The 15,292-nt window shown below is 48.0% G+C and overlaps 1 long non-coding RNA gene across 1 annotated transcript; it reads left to right on the top strand.

Moving 5' to 3' along the window:
- Positions 1-5,254: 5,254 nt before the first annotated feature.
- On the top strand, positions 5,255-14,920 carry LOC140001644 (uncharacterized). The gene is made up of 3 exons (XR_011807132.1): positions 5,255-7,882; positions 9,097-9,200; positions 13,763-14,920. It is a non-coding gene; the product is annotated as an uncharacterized lncRNA (long non-coding RNA).
- Positions 14,921-15,292: the final 372 nt, after the last annotated feature.

Raw genomic sequence — 15,292 nt, 5'->3', positions numbered from 1 at the left:
TTTGTGCAGAGCTCACAACTCTTTTGCACTTAGTCCCAGGCAGTGGGCAAGAGCACACTTGGCTTTCCTTTGGCTACTACACCAGGGTGGCAGGAGAAACCCTCCAAAGGCCACGCTGGGCATGGGGTGTCTCAGTGTGAGGTCGAGAAGGCTGCCCAACAAGTACTTGAAGACGAAGCTGCGTCCTGCATGGCAGTGCACAGAGAAAAGCAGCAGATCCCTCAAAACGGTGATGTAGAGAACTGTTCTTCTGAAGAAAAACAAGTCTTCAGGGAGGGGGTGAGGGTGAGCAAACTGCTGTGTGGTGCTTGGCTGCCGACTGGCTTAAAACCCAACATGGGGGAACAGCAGCCCAAAGCTCCATGGGACCGAGCAGTTGAAGGAAGGCAAGCAGAAGTAGAGCTGGCAGACAGTCCCTGTGCCCAACGGGCAGTGTGGGATTATTCTTGGTCGTGCCTGCGTGCACGAGAGGAAGGGTTTGGGGTACCTGCAAGCACAGTGGGAGGGCTCCCGGGTTCCTGGGTGGGACGCTTTGGTGCTATATAAGATACTGTCATGTAGCAACAAAATGGGCTTACGGCACAGAACGCTGGTTGTTATGTCCGTTTGTCCCCGGGGTTTGAGTTGGGTTATCCGACAGGGCAGCCCATCTCTCTGGCAAGCAAAACAGCCTGGGAGAGCCACCCCCACAAAAGGGGCCTCCAGCTCCCCTGACCCTCCTCCTCCTCCTCCCACACGAGGGCCTCTTTCAGGCTGCACAAGCCCCCACCCAACACGGCCACGATGGGCCTGGGGTGTGGTGCACAATCAACAGAGCCATCACAGAATCTTCCTGATGTCACTGTGGATTCTGGCCCCTGCTTTGGCATGGGACCTATAGAAGTCCCTGCACCTGGCCCACCACTCGCTGATCTCCCAGGCCCTCTAGCGATTACCAACCGTGGTTCGCCATAAGAGGTCCTGGGACGACAGCGGCCCATGCCTTCGTGGGACCATTATGAGTTGGGTGATTGAACCCGAGCAGAAGTGGAGGCGGAGGACTGAAAGCCAAGGTGGAGCGGCCGTGGCAGATGGTGTGGAACCCATGGAGGTGAATCCACCTGCGGAGGCCGAAGAGTCAATGGAGGTGGATCCACCTCCAACCTCTCTGATATGGCACAATGTTATCGTGCCAGGGCTCCCACCTGCGACACCACAACATCGTCATTGCAGAACCGCCCAACCTGCTCCTTACTCCCAGCACAGTGCTCACCTCAACAACTAAGGGGTAGAAGCCATCTTTTTACCATCAGGCAGGACTGCCTGTATGATGGCCTCGCCTCCCAGCCTTCTGTCACCATCGCCACCTTTTCGGCACAAGGGTCATCTCTTCTGTACTTAGTCCCGGACAGTGGGCAAGAGCGCACTTGGCTTCCTCTGAGCTGCTGCACCAGGGTGGCAGGTGAAGCCCTCCAAAGGCCACACTGGGCACACGGTTTCTCGGTGTGAGGTCAAGAAGGCTACCCAACAAGTACTTGAAGACGAAGCTGTGTCCTGCATGGCAGTGCACAGAGAAATGCAGCAGATCCCTCAAAACGGTGATGTAGAGAACTGTTCTTCTGAAGAAACACAAGTCTTCAGGGAGGGGGTGAGGGTGAGCAAATGGCTGTGTGGTGCTTGGCTGCTGACTGGGTTAAAACCCAACATGGGGGAACAGCAGCCCAAAGCTCCATGAGACCGAGCGGCTGAAGGAAGGCAAGCAGAAGTGGAGCTGGCAGACAGTCCCTGTGCCCAAGGGGCAGCCCATCTCTCTGGCAAGCAAAACAGCCTGGAGAGCCACCCCCACGAAAGGGGCCTCCAGCTCCCCTGACACTCCTCCTCCTCCTCCCACACGAGGGCCTCTTTCAGGCTGCACAAGCCCCCACCCAACACGGCCACGATGGGCCTGGGGTGTGGTGCACAATCAACAGAGCCATCACAGAATCTTCCTGATGTCACTGTGGATTCTGGCCCCCTGCTTTGGCACGGCGCCTATAAAAGCCCCTGCACCTGGCCCACCACTTGCTGATCTCCCAGGCCCTCTAGCGATTACCAACCGTGGTTCGCCATAAGAGGTCCTGGGACGACAGCTGCCCATGCCTTCGTGGGACCATTATGAGTTGGGTGATTGAACCCGAGCAGAAGTGGAGGCAGAGGACTGAGAGCCAAGGTGGAGCGGCCGTGGCAGATGGTGTGGAACCCATGGAGGTGAATCCACCTGCGGAGGCCGAAGAGCCAATGGAGGTGGATCCACCTCCAACCTCTCTGATATGGCACAATGTTATCGTGCCAGGGCTCCCACCTGCGACACCACAACATCGTCATTGCAGAACCGCCCACCCTGCTCCTTACTCCCAGCACAGCGCTCACCTCAACAACTAAGGGGTAGAAGCCATCTTTTTACCATCAGGCAGGACTGCCTGTATGATGGCCTCGCCTCCCAGCCTTCTGTCACCATTGCCACCTTTTCGGCACAAGGGTCATCTCTTCTGTACTTAGTCCCGGACAGTGGGCAAGAGCGCACTTGGCTTCCTCTGAGCTGCTGCACCAGGGTGGCAGGTGAAGCCCTCCAAAGGCCACACTGGGCACACGGTTTCTCGGTGTGAGGTCAAGAAGGCTACCCAACAAGTACTTGAAGACGAAGCTGTGCCCTGCATGGCAGTGCACAGAGAAAAGCAGCAGATCCCTCAAAACGGTGATGTAGAGAACTGTTCTTCTGAAGAAACACAAGTCTTCAGGGAGGGGGTGAGGGTGAGCAAATGGCTGTGTGGTGCTTGGCTGCTGACTGGGTTAAAACCCAACATGGGTGAACAGCAGCCCAAAGCTCCATGAGACCGAGCGGCTGAAGGAAGGCAAGCAGAAGTAGAGCTGGCAGACAGTCCCTGTGCCCAACGGGCAGTGTGGGATTATTCTTGGTCGTGCCTGCGTGCACGAGAGGAAGGGTTTGGGGTACCTGCAAGCACAGTGGGAGGGCTCCCGGGTTCCTGGGTGGGACGCTTTGGTGCTATATAAGATACTGTCATGTAGCAACAAAATGGGCTTACGGCACAGAACGCTGGTTGTTATGTCCGTTTGTCCCCGGGGTTTGAGTTGGGTTATCCGACAGGGCAGCCCATCTCTCTGGCAAGCAAAACAGCCTGGGAGAGCCACCCCCACAAAAGGGGCCTCCAGCTCCCCTGACCCTCCTCCTCCTCCTCCCACACGAGGGCCTCTTTCAGGCTGCACAAGCCCCCACCCAACACGGCCACGATGGGCCTGGGGTGTGGTGCACAATCAACAGAGCCATCACAGAATCTTCCTGATGTCACTGTGGATTCTGGCCCCCTGCTTTGGCACGGCGCCTATAAAAGCCCCTGCACCTGGCCCACCACTCGCTGATCTCCCAGGCCCTCTAGCGATTACCAACCGTGGTTCGCCATAAGAGGTCCTGGGACGACAGCTGCCCATGCCTTCGTGGGACCATTATGAGTTGGGTGATTGAACCCGAGCAGAAGTGGAGGCAGAGGACTGAGAGCCAAGGTGGAGCGGCCGTGGCAGATGGTGTGGAACCCATGGAGGTGAATCCACCTGCGGAGGCCGAAGAGCCAATGGAGGTGGATCCACCTCCAACCTCTCTGATATGGCACAATGTTATCGTGCCAGGGCTCCCACCTGCGACACCACAACATCGTCATTGCAGAACCGCCCACCCTGCTCCTTACTCCCAGCACAGCGCTCACCTCAACAACTAAGGGGTAGAAGCCATCTTTTTACCATCAGGCAGGACTGCCTGTATGATGGCCTCGCCTCCCAGCCTTCTGTCACCATCGCCACCTTTTCGGCACAAGGGTCATCTCTTCTGTACTTAGTCCCGGACAGTGGGCAAGAGCGCACTTGGCTTCCTCTGAGCTGCTGCACCAGGGTGGCAGGTGAAGCCCTCCAAAGGCCACACTGGGCACACGGTTTCTCGGTGTGAGGTCAAGAAGGCTGCCCAACAAGTACTTGAAGACGAAGCTGTGTCCTGCATGGCAGTGCACAGAGAAATGCAGCAGATCCCTCAAAACGGTGATGTAGAGAACTGTTCTTCTGAAGAAACACAAGTCTTCAGGGAGGGGGTGAGGGTGAGCAAATGGCTGTGTGGTGCTTGGCTGCTGACTGGGTTAAAACCCAACATGGGGTTACAGCAGCCCAATGCTCCATGGGACCGAGCGGTTGAAGGAAGGCAAGCAGAAGTGGAGCTGGCAGACAGTCCCTGTGCCCAACGGGCAGCCCATCTCTCTGGCAAGCAAAACAGCCTGGGAGAGCCACCCCCACAAAAGGGGCCTCCAGCTCCCCTGACCCTCCTCCTCCTCCTCCCACACGAGGGCCTCTTTCAGGCTGCACAAGCCCCCACCCAACACGGCCACGATGGGCCTGGGGTGTGGTGCACAATCAACAGAGCCATCACAGAATCTTCCTGATGTCACTGTGGATTCTGACCCCTTGCTTTGGCATGGGGCTGTGGTGGTTTCACCGTGCTGGGCAGCTAAACCCCACAACCGCTCTCTCACTCCCCCTCCTTTAGATGAGGAGGGGAAGAAGTAAAGCAAAGAACAACTCACGGGTTGAGATAAGGATAATTTAATTAAAGGGAAATAATTATAATAATGAATAAAGACTACCCTGAACTAAACAATTTAACTAAGGGTAAATAAAAAGGGAAAGGGGAAAGGGAGGGGAAAAAGGGAAAATAAAAAGAAGGGAGGAAAACAAACAAACAAAATAAATGAAGGTTATATGGAAATGCAGAGGAAAGAAATCACTCTCTACTTCCCACAAATGAGCGATGATTGACCACGTCCTTGAAGCAAGGCCTCAACGCACGCAGCCGGTGTTCGAGAGGAGGACCAACGTCTTCTCAACGAGAGCCCACCCCTCCCCTCTTCTTCCTGTTTCCACCTTTTATTGCTGAGTGTGACATCACATGGTATGGAATATCCCTTTGGTTGGTTTAGGTCAGCTGCCCTAGTGATGTTTCTCTCGTCACTTTTGCCCACCCCCTAGGAGGGTTAGAGAAAGGCCTAATACTGTGCCACTGCTGCTCAGCAGTAGACACAACACTGGTGTGATAACACTGCTGTTCCAGCTACAAGTACAGAGTACGGCACCGTATGGGCTGCTGCCGGGAAAGTTAACATTCCGACCAGACCCAGTACAGGGGCCTATAAAAGCCCCTGCAACTGGCCCACCACTCGCTGATCTCCCAGGTCCTCTAGCGATTACCAACCGTGGTTCGCCTTAAGAGGTCCTGGGACGACAGCTGCCCATGCCTTCGTGGGACCATTATGAGTTGGGTGATTGAACCCGAGCAGAAGTGGAGGCGGAGGACTGAAAGCCAAGGTGGAGCGGCCGTGGCAGATGGTGTGGAACCCATGGAGGTGAATCCACCTGCGGAGGCCGAAGAGTCAATGGAGGTGGATCCACCTCCAACCTCTCTGATATGGCACAATGTTATCGTGCCAGGGCTCCCACCTGCGACACCACAACATCGTCATTGCAGAACCGCCCACCCTGCTCCTTACTCCCAGCACAGCGCTCACCTCAACAACTAAGGGGTAGAGGCCATCTTTTTACCATCAGGCAGGACTGCCTGCATGATGGCCTCGCCTCCCAGCCTTCTGTCACCATCGCCACCTTTTCGGCACAAGGGTCATCTCTTCTGTACTTAGTCCCGGACAGTGGGCAAGAGAGCACTTGGCTTCCTCTGAGCTGCTGCACCAGGGTGGCAGGTGAAGCCCTCCAAAGGCCACACTGGGCACGCGGTTTCTCGGTGTGAGGTCAAGAAGGCTGCCCAACAAGTACTTGAAGACGAAGCTGTGCCCTGCATGGCAGTGCACAGAGAAATGCAGCAGATCCCTCAAAACGGTGATGTAGAGAACTGTTCTTCTGAAGAAACACAAGTCTTCAGGGAGGGGGTGAGGGTGAGCAAATGGCTGTGTGGTGCTTGGCTGCTGACTGGGTTAAAACCCAACATGGGGTTACAGCAGCCCAAAGCTCCATGGGACCGAGCGGTTGAAGGAAGGCAAGCAGAAGTGGAGCTGGCAGACAGTCCCTGTGCCCAACGGGCAGCCCATCTCTCTGGCAAGCAAAACAGCCTGGGAGAGCCACCCCCACAAAAGGGGCCTCCAGCTCCCCTGACCCTCCTCCTCCTCCTCCCACACGAGGGCCTCTTTCAGGCTGCACAAGCCCCCACCCAACACGGCCATGATGGGCCTGGGGTGTGGTGCACAATCAACAGAGCCATCACAGAATCTTCCTGATGTCACTGTGGATTCTGGCCCCCTGCTTTGGCACGGCGCCTATAAAAGCCCCTGCACCTGGCCCACCACTCGCTGATCTCCCAGGTCCTCTAGCGATTACCAACCGTGGTTCGCCTTAAGAGGTCCTGGGACGACAGCTGCCCATGCCTTCGTGGGACCATTACGAGTTGGGTGATTGAACCCGAGCAGAAGTGGAGGCAGAGGACTGAGAGCCAAGGTGGAGCGGCCGTGGCAGATGGTGTGGAACCCATGGAGGTGAATCCACCTGCGGAGGCCGAAGAGCCAATGGAGGTGGATCCACCTCCAACCTCTCTGATATGGCACAATGTTATCGTGCCAGGGCTCCCACCTGCGACACCACAACATCGTCATTGCAGAACCGCCCACCCTGCTCCTTACTCCCAGCACAGCGCTCACCTCAACAACTAAGGGGTAGAGGCCATCTTTTTACCATCAGGCAGGACTGCCTGCATGATGGCCTCGCCTCCCAGCCTTCTGTCACCATCGCCACCTTTTCTGCAGAACGGTCATCTCTTCTGTACTTAGTCCCGGACAGTGGGCAAGAGAGCACTTGGCTTCCTCTGCGCTGCTGCACCACGGTGGCAGGTGAAGCCCTCCAAAGGCCACGCTGGGCATGTTGTGAGCTTGAGAGGGCTACCCAACAAGTTCTTGAACACGAAGCTGTGTCCTGCATGGCAGCACACAGAGAAAAGCAGCAGATCCCTCAAAATGGTGCTGTAGAGAACTGTTCTTCTGAAGAAATGCAAGTCTTCAGGTCTGCCAGGAGGAATCACTGGAGTGCAGCGTAAAGTCTATTCAAGATGCTTGGTTATTAGTTCTTCCCAAGACTGGGCAATAAGTGGATAGAATAATCGCAATAAAAATAAGAAAGGGAGAAAGAAAGACATCTTAACAACAACCACAATACGAATAAACAACAACTGGTTAAAGCACTTTCCTCTCTTCTTTGCTGTCATTTCTGCAATTGCCCCTGGACTCTGGAGTACTGTTGTGGGCTCCCCTGCAGAGGAAAGATCCTTCTGAGTGTGGAGTGGGCCCAGCTCACAGCACTGGGAGTCAGAGGCCGGGGCACATGGCATACAAGCTCAGGCTGAGGGAACTTCTTTGGTCAGCAGGAAAGACGGAAGGCTCAGGGGTGGAGCTGACAGCTGCCTCCAGCTGCCTGCTGGGAAGGGGGAATAGAGAAGATGGTGTCTGTGCCTTCTGGGAGGGGCTGAAAAGTGAGTGGCACCAGGGCCACGCTTGCAGGTGGAGACAGCCCAGAGAGCAAAAGGAAAAGATTGTCCCTACAAGGGTGCTCAGACAGAACCGGTGTCCAGAAAGGCTGTGGAGTCTCTATCCTTGAGTAGAGCTGTCTTTGAGTGCACAAGGCTAGGTGTTTGAATCATTTAATCACAAAGTGGTTAGGGTTTGAAGCGACCTTAAAGATCATCCTCTTCCCATCCCCATGACATGAAAAGGGGACTGCTTCCTCCACACCATGTTGCCCAAAGCCCCATCCAGCCTGCTCAGGAATTACTGTTCAGGAACCTTCTTTGATCATCATGACCCTGCTAAGAAGACAGGTAGGAGCCCTCTGAGTGAATTCCACCTCTTCCCCCAGCACCCTTGAAGGTGTCCCTCGTTCATTCCTTGGACTTGTGCATGTCCAGCTGCCTTATGCCTTCCCAAACTGTGTCTGCATGCCACAGACTCTGCTCTTAGGCTTGGAAGCGGGTGCCTTGAGAGCCCACCTTAAACCTCGGACTTGAGGGAAAGCATTCTTCCACAGCTGATGGGTCTGCTTTCTTCCTCCTGGTGATCTTTGCCACCTGGCCTGTACTATTTCAGTTGAAGAAGGGCGCAAAACAAGCCACAGCAGCAGGAAATGTCCCTGAGAGGGAGAGAGCCGCTTTACTCACATGTGGATATCTAGACTGTAACACCTAAATTTAGGTGTCTGAGTCTGGAGCATTAAGTTAGAGGACATGAACTGCATACCTAAAAATAGACAGAATAGCTCCTGCAATTAGTGATCTGTCCCTCCTTTTCAAGGAAGACATTTCCTTTCATTCTCATTTCAAGGTCTTAAAATTTTAGTTTAAACAATTCAATAATAGCTTTTAAAGGCTTTGAAAAGAAAGATAAAATTGTGGATTTGGGGATTTCCTCTAAAACGTTATTACATTTGATAGGATCCAAGGAATATTAATTGAAATGGAGGGTTGCTGCAAACAAATTATCAAGCCTGCAATGCATATCTTGTTCATTTAATCGAATGCCATGGCATTTTTAGCCACACAGCATCTTCTGCTACAGTTTTTGTCTCTGAAGATTTCTTGAAACCAGATAGCAGAACATTATTTTAATATTCACTCAGAATCAGAAGGGTAAGGTCTTTAAAAAAAAAAATAAAAATCAGGTAAATGGATGTTGAGGCGCATGCTGGTGACAGGCTGTGTAAAAAGGAACAGGAATATATGAAGGTCTTTAATTGAGCTCCATCACTCTTAAGATAAATAACATGTAATAGCTCTTTGACAGTAGTAGCTGAGCTATTTTAAAGAGCCATCTGACAGTTACCACAAGGCTATATTCATTTTCCTCTGGCACCTGAAAGCGTTGGACCATCACATGATGACTTAATAGCCTCTCTTCTAAACCACCTTTGACATGTTACAGGACCGTATAGAAGAAAAAAAAATAGACTTAGCTAAATTAATGTTTCTAATTTCTATGATATAAGTGTAAATTCTCTTGCCCTGATCCTTTTTAAACCTTTTTTTTTTTTTTTCATGAGTACAACATGAAGATGGGTAAGCAAATGATACTGTCCTTCAACCAAGAAGTAGCAGCTGATCATGCATATCCTGCGTATCAATCGTGCGGTGTATTGTAAAACAGGTAAGTTAATATTGTTCCAGTCTATTGCAGTTTTACCTCCTCATTGCAGTGGTAGTTCTTCACAGTACCCAAGCTTCACAGTGGCAACCCCAGGATGATGCTTTAGCATTACTGCCAAAGCCGAACCATGATGCTATGCAAGCTCTGTGCTATGTGAATGACAGTACCACATGCCAAAATATGGAATAAGATTTCTTGGGAACTATTGGCTAGAACTCATATGAAAATTGTGTTTTCCTTTTTTTAAAAGATCTGTTTTTTTCAGGATTTCTTAACCTCACCCCCAAAAAAGCATCACGAAATCATATTATTCTCTGGCAGCATCCATTTCATATATACATATAAAACTCCTTTAAAAACAATTAACTTATTTTTGGTAGTCACAAATAATTTCTCTCAGATCATCATACCTTCTGTATTAAGGAAAAAATGCGTTAATGGGAAGGAAGTCAAAAACAGTGGGTCAAACATAGATATCTATGCTAGAAATGTCTGTATCTTATTAAAAACATCATGTTCAAAATCAGACAGGTAGCTGGTCCCCAAACATGCATTTTTTACAGCAGGAAGAAAGAGGCAGGCAACGATCAACAGCAACCTTCACATTAACAGAAACGGTTCCTTAAGTGATTGCACTTCCACCAGTCAGCTTCCATGAGCAGATAAATGTTTCCTTCGGGGTATGCCCAGAACCATGTACATTTTGATGGCATGGAGCAGCTAAGCATGTAATTCATATTTATGCACTGTCAGGGTTTAAAAACCAATCATTTCTCTAAATCTACTTGAGGCATATAAAAAGCTTTTGCACCAATTGTAGGCTCATCAAATTGAACTGTTCTTTTTCTTTCCTTTTTTTTTTTTTTTTTCCCCTCTTTTTTTCCAGTAGATTGGTGGGGGTTGGGGGAAGGTGTTGTGGTTTTGTTTCTTTGATTTTTTAATATTTTTTAATATTTTTTCATCCAATGGTTAAAGATTTTAAGTCTATAAGCATGTCCTAACCATTAGGCTGTAGCCCAGTGGGTTCTGTAATCTTCCTGCCTTTTTTTTTTTTTTTCTTTCCTGTTTTCCATGCTAATTAACAGTTACCTGAGCTAGAGAAAGGAGTGGGATTTGCGGTTAGCACATGTACCCAGGAGACAGGAAGCTGCAGTTACACCATGCTCCGATAAATGCATACATTACTTACATTAATTGGAAGTGGGACTGAATTCTAGCTCCCTTCCCTCCAGTAAGTGACTAGCCTCTGGGGTTCAAAATTACATTTACTAATCTTTCTCGCTCTCGGTGGTCCAATTCATCCTGAATTATTTCATGCAAAGTAGAGCGGCTTAAGGAGAGAGTGAAAACATCCACCCCCCACACACTACACAAGTCCACAGCAGCAGATTTCTGTTGGTTGGAGAACTCTGTGCGTGGGCTTAATCTCTGGAAATCCACCAAGATCTCTCACTGTGGAGGGGATGGTTCTGCCAAGCATCTTCCCAGGTATAGGGAGGCAGCATTCCCTTCACAGAAGAAAAGAATCCCTTTTTCACATACTCTTTGTTTTGAGATTGCGTTATCTAATTCCAGGAGTGTGTATCAGGCTGTGAATCTCCTAGGAGGAAAAGGCAATTCAAGATACAGCCTCCTTTTTTGCATTTCTTATTGCCCAGCCCAGCCAGCATCCTATTGACAGAAGTGGCTTTTTCAGATCGCCTCCTTTTGCCCCTAACTCTGCTTTGGACACTGTGAATTCTGTTCAGCAGCTTGGCTGACAGCACTGTAACAAGTTGCACTATGACACATTATCCACCTTCACAGATCTGACCCAAGGTGATTTATTAAGTCTCACACAAGAAGTGTGCAGTGGACTGCAGGACTGAACTTGTCTGCTGAATCTTAATGTAGTACACAACCTACTGGATGGTCCCTAATCTGAAGGTCTCACTTCTGAAAATCTTAACAGCTAGATGCTCTTCGGTTACATTTTAATATCTCAGAATGCAGTCATGCACATATTGCCCAGGACAAATTCTGATTTGTGGGATCAGAGACTTAATTATTTTTAGTTTTATGCTTCATGGGTAATGCTTCACTGAAATATAACTTAACTCTCCTACTTCATGTACTGATGGTTTCTTTTTTATTTTGACTTGAAGACCTTTCTGAGGTCTTAAAGAGAACTAGTACCTCCCACAATGCTCAAGAGAACTAAGTTTGAATAGCAGTAGTGTTTTATTGGTCCCGATGGAAATAAAGGTAGTTAAGCAGAAGAACTAGTTAGAATGTATTTTAAAAATTGTTTATTTAAACTTTATGTTTTGGCATGTGAAGGGAGTTTAGCCCTCAAAACTTAGGGACACCCTACAGTTAACAAAAAGTAATGATTACTATTACAAAAAGTTATTTTTACTATTACAAGTGTGAACAAACTAAATATCCTTGTATGAGTCTAGTCAAACTGTCTAAATTACATAGCTTGTAGCATAAACATACTAAATGCTAAACTGGAGCCAAGGGATCGTTTTACAATACATAAATAATAATACATAATAATACCAGAGATTGTTTTACAATACATAGGCCTGAGTATTTCTGCTGAGCAGTAATCTGCTAAGCAGATAGAGAGGCAGATGATGGTGCCTGGAGGCAGCTGAGAAAGCCAGGGGAATGGTTAGCTATAATGTCTTTGCCAGCAGATCTGCATGCAGGGTTTGATGTATCTTGATGAGGCCTTGCTGGTCTCCAGGACAGTAACAGACCTCCAGAATTTGGCACACCAACCTACAAAAGGTATTACAAAAGAGATGGAGATTAGTTAGTTCCTCTTCTAGCCACCTCATCAGAAAATCAGAGAATTTAAATGGTTATTGCCGTATTCTGTGGGAGAGGCAGTTCCGTACTGCATGCTCTCATTTCTCCCTTCTCCTTATTTTCTCCTATCTCCCTCAAGTGCTGTTTTGTCAAGACATTTGATTCATAATTTAAGAGTGGAGCTCATTAACTACTCAGGGAGTTGGATTTAGCTTCTTGATTTCTGGGCAGGGGCTCAAGCTGGTATTATATAAAGCCCCTGGAAACTGAATGCAGTTATGCTGCTGCCAATGATAAATGACGGACAAGATATCAGGAAAAATTTCTTTACTGTGAGGGTGGTCAAACACTGGAACAGGCTTCCTAGAGAGGTGATTGATGCCCCACGCCTGAATATGTTTAAGTGCCATTTGGACAATGCTTTCAATAATATGCTTTAACTTTTGGTTAGCCATGAAGAGGACAGGCAGTTGGTCTAGATAACCACTTCCAACAGAACAATACTGCTGACCTCTTCTCTCTTCTCTTCTCTTCTCTTCTCTTCTCTTCTCTTCTCTTCTCTTCTCTTCTCTTCTCTTCTCTTCTCTTCTCTTCTCTTCTCTTCTCTTCTCTTCTCTTCTCTTCTCTTCTCTTCTCTTCTCTTCTCTTCTCTTCTCTTCTCTTCTCTTCTCTTCTCTTCTCTTCTCTTCTCTTCTCTTCTCTTCTCTTCTCTTCTCTTCTCTTCTCTTCTCTTCTCTTTTCTCTTCTCTTCTCTTCTCTTCTCTTCTCTTCTCTTCTCTTCTCTTCTCTTCTCTTCTCTTCTCTTCTCTTCTCTTCTCTTCTCTTCTCTTCTCTTCTCTTCTCTTCTCTTCTCTTCTCTTCTCTTCTCTTCTCTTCTCTTCTCTTCTCTTCTCTTCTCTTCTCTTCTCTTCTCTTTTCTCTTCTCTTCTCTTCTCTTCTCTTCTCTTCTCTTCCCCCACATCTATCAGATCAGCAACAGATGTTGGTGTCAATTTATGCAGTCTGTATAAGCTGAGCTCTTGCTCTCTTACATGCTGCTCGAGAACTGCCAACACGAAGAGAATATTATACCCTGTGGCTTCTGCACAAACAAAAGGAATGCCAATGACAACGATTCGGTATCTATTTTAAGAATAGTAGGCAGGTTCTCATTGTTTCCTTTGTGCAGTACTTACACTAATAATAATTATAATCTTTAGGTCTTTACCTGTAGAAAGGCAGAAAGGAATTTGCAAATGTGAATATAATAAAAAAGTAAGCTTTTTAGTGTCTGATAAGACAGAAATGCATATTGCAGCAACACCATCAGATACAGTGACCCATCCTAATGAGTCATCCCCCATATGACAGTCCCTTACTCCCCTCACTCCTCCAGGACTGCACCATGTCATGACAGCCACAAATCTGAAATGCTAGCTGAAATGCCAGTTTTATGCATATGGACACCATTCATCAACATACATTTCAAATGACACAATCATATCATCATTGAATTATCCAAAGTTACTTCCTGATCATATTTCCTAGAATTCTGTGCGTATATAGAAATTCAAAAGTACTAATTGAAATTACAGTGAGCCGTAACTAATTTAAAGTAAGTGCTGCCTGTAATGGAAGGTTGTTTCTTATGCTTAAGTATCTTTATCTTAATAACTTCCGTTCTCAAAGAATCACTAACTACTGGGAGGAAAATCACCAGAATTTTCTCTATTCACTGAGTTAAATCTCAGATTAATTTCAAGAAACACTTTGTTCTTTTACAGATTAAAGGATCGTATTCTGAAATGCTCATCTGGAAACAGACAAAATGTAAATGTATCCATTGCCAGAAGGAGCAGGAAAGAAATTTTAAGTAAAACTTATGTATACGTTCTTATATACCTTTTTCTACTGCAGTAAGGAACTGCTGGTGGATAATCAGTGTGGATTATCTCAGCAACTTCTTAGATATTTGATAAACTGCTTCACAGAGTAATGATTTCAGACTGGGTGACAGTTAAATAACCTGGTAAATAACTCTAATCCAGCTGCCAAAAGATTATGTGAATACTATTCAGAGTGGGCCTTCTATGAAACAATTTTTCTTGTGCAAGCAGAGATCTCTTTCTTTCAAACAACAAGTAATCTTTCTTGTTAAAAACAAACGTTAGTTTATCCACTTCATCCTAAGCACTTTCTGGATACTTAAAATGAATCATAGGAGCATAAAATCATAGAATCACAGAATGGTTTGGATTGGAATGGACATTAAAAGTTATCTAGTTCCAATGCCCCTGCTATGGGCAGGGACCCCTCCCACCAGCCCAGGCTGCCCCCAGCCCCATCCAGCCTGGCCTTGGGCACTGCCAGGGATGGGGCAGCCACAGCTCCTCTGGGCAGCCTGGGACAGGGCCTCACTGCCATTTGAGTGAAGGATTTCCTCTTAACATCTAATCTAAATCTACCCACTTTTAGTTTAAAGCCATTCCCCCTTGTCCTATCACCACACCCCTGCCCAAGAGTCCCTCCCAAGCTCTCCTGCAGCCCCCTTTAGGCCCTGGCAGGCCACTGGGAGGTCTCCCTGGAGCCTTCTCCTCTCCAGGCTGAACAACCCCAACTCCCTCAGCCTGGCTCCACAGCAGAGGTGCTCCAGCCTCTGAGAATTCTCGTGGCCTCCTCTGGACTCACCCCAACAGCTCCCTGTCCTTCTGGTGCTGGGGGCTCCATTGCTGAGCACAGGGCTTCAGGTGGGGTCTCACAAGAGCAGAGCAGGATGGCACAAGCAAAGCATGCCATCATAGAGCAAAGCATGATTGACTTTCTGGGATGCCCCACATAACAGTCTTTTAAAGTTGTACCTGTCAAAAGGAAAGGTGTACATTCATGTTTGCCTCTTCTCTGGCTAAAACAGAAAGAAAATTACTTAAATCTCAGCAGGAATTGTTTTAGGTATTTACAAAGGCATTAGTTAAAATGCCTGCTAGTATGAAGGACCTCCAGACAGATTACAGTATTTTCATTTCTGGATTTCCTGAAGAGCAGACTGTATAAATATGTCAAATAATTATTTATGTAAGCAAGGCTTGGCTTGATGTAAGAATATAAACTAGACAACCTCTTGAGGACCTTTCAAACTATATTTTCAATATCTTTTGGTTTTGTGCTTAGCAGCAAACAAAAACTAGAGAGCATGTCTATCATGACATGGAATTCACTGAGAGAAAATTTAAGAAAATCAGAACACAGGCTGTGCAGAGAGCTTCAAAACAGAGACAGCTGAATTACTTGTTATTGATACATGACTCAAAATGCAC

The sequence above is a fragment of the Anas platyrhynchos genome, chromosome 2 (assembly GCF_047663525.1).
Source record: "Anas platyrhynchos isolate ZD024472 breed Pekin duck chromosome 2, IASCAAS_PekinDuck_T2T, whole genome shotgun sequence".
Taxonomy (NCBI): domain Eukaryota; kingdom Metazoa; phylum Chordata; class Aves; order Anseriformes; family Anatidae; genus Anas; species Anas platyrhynchos.
Note: the sequence above shows the minus strand (reverse complement) of the source record. Positions and strands in the feature narration are given on the sequence as shown.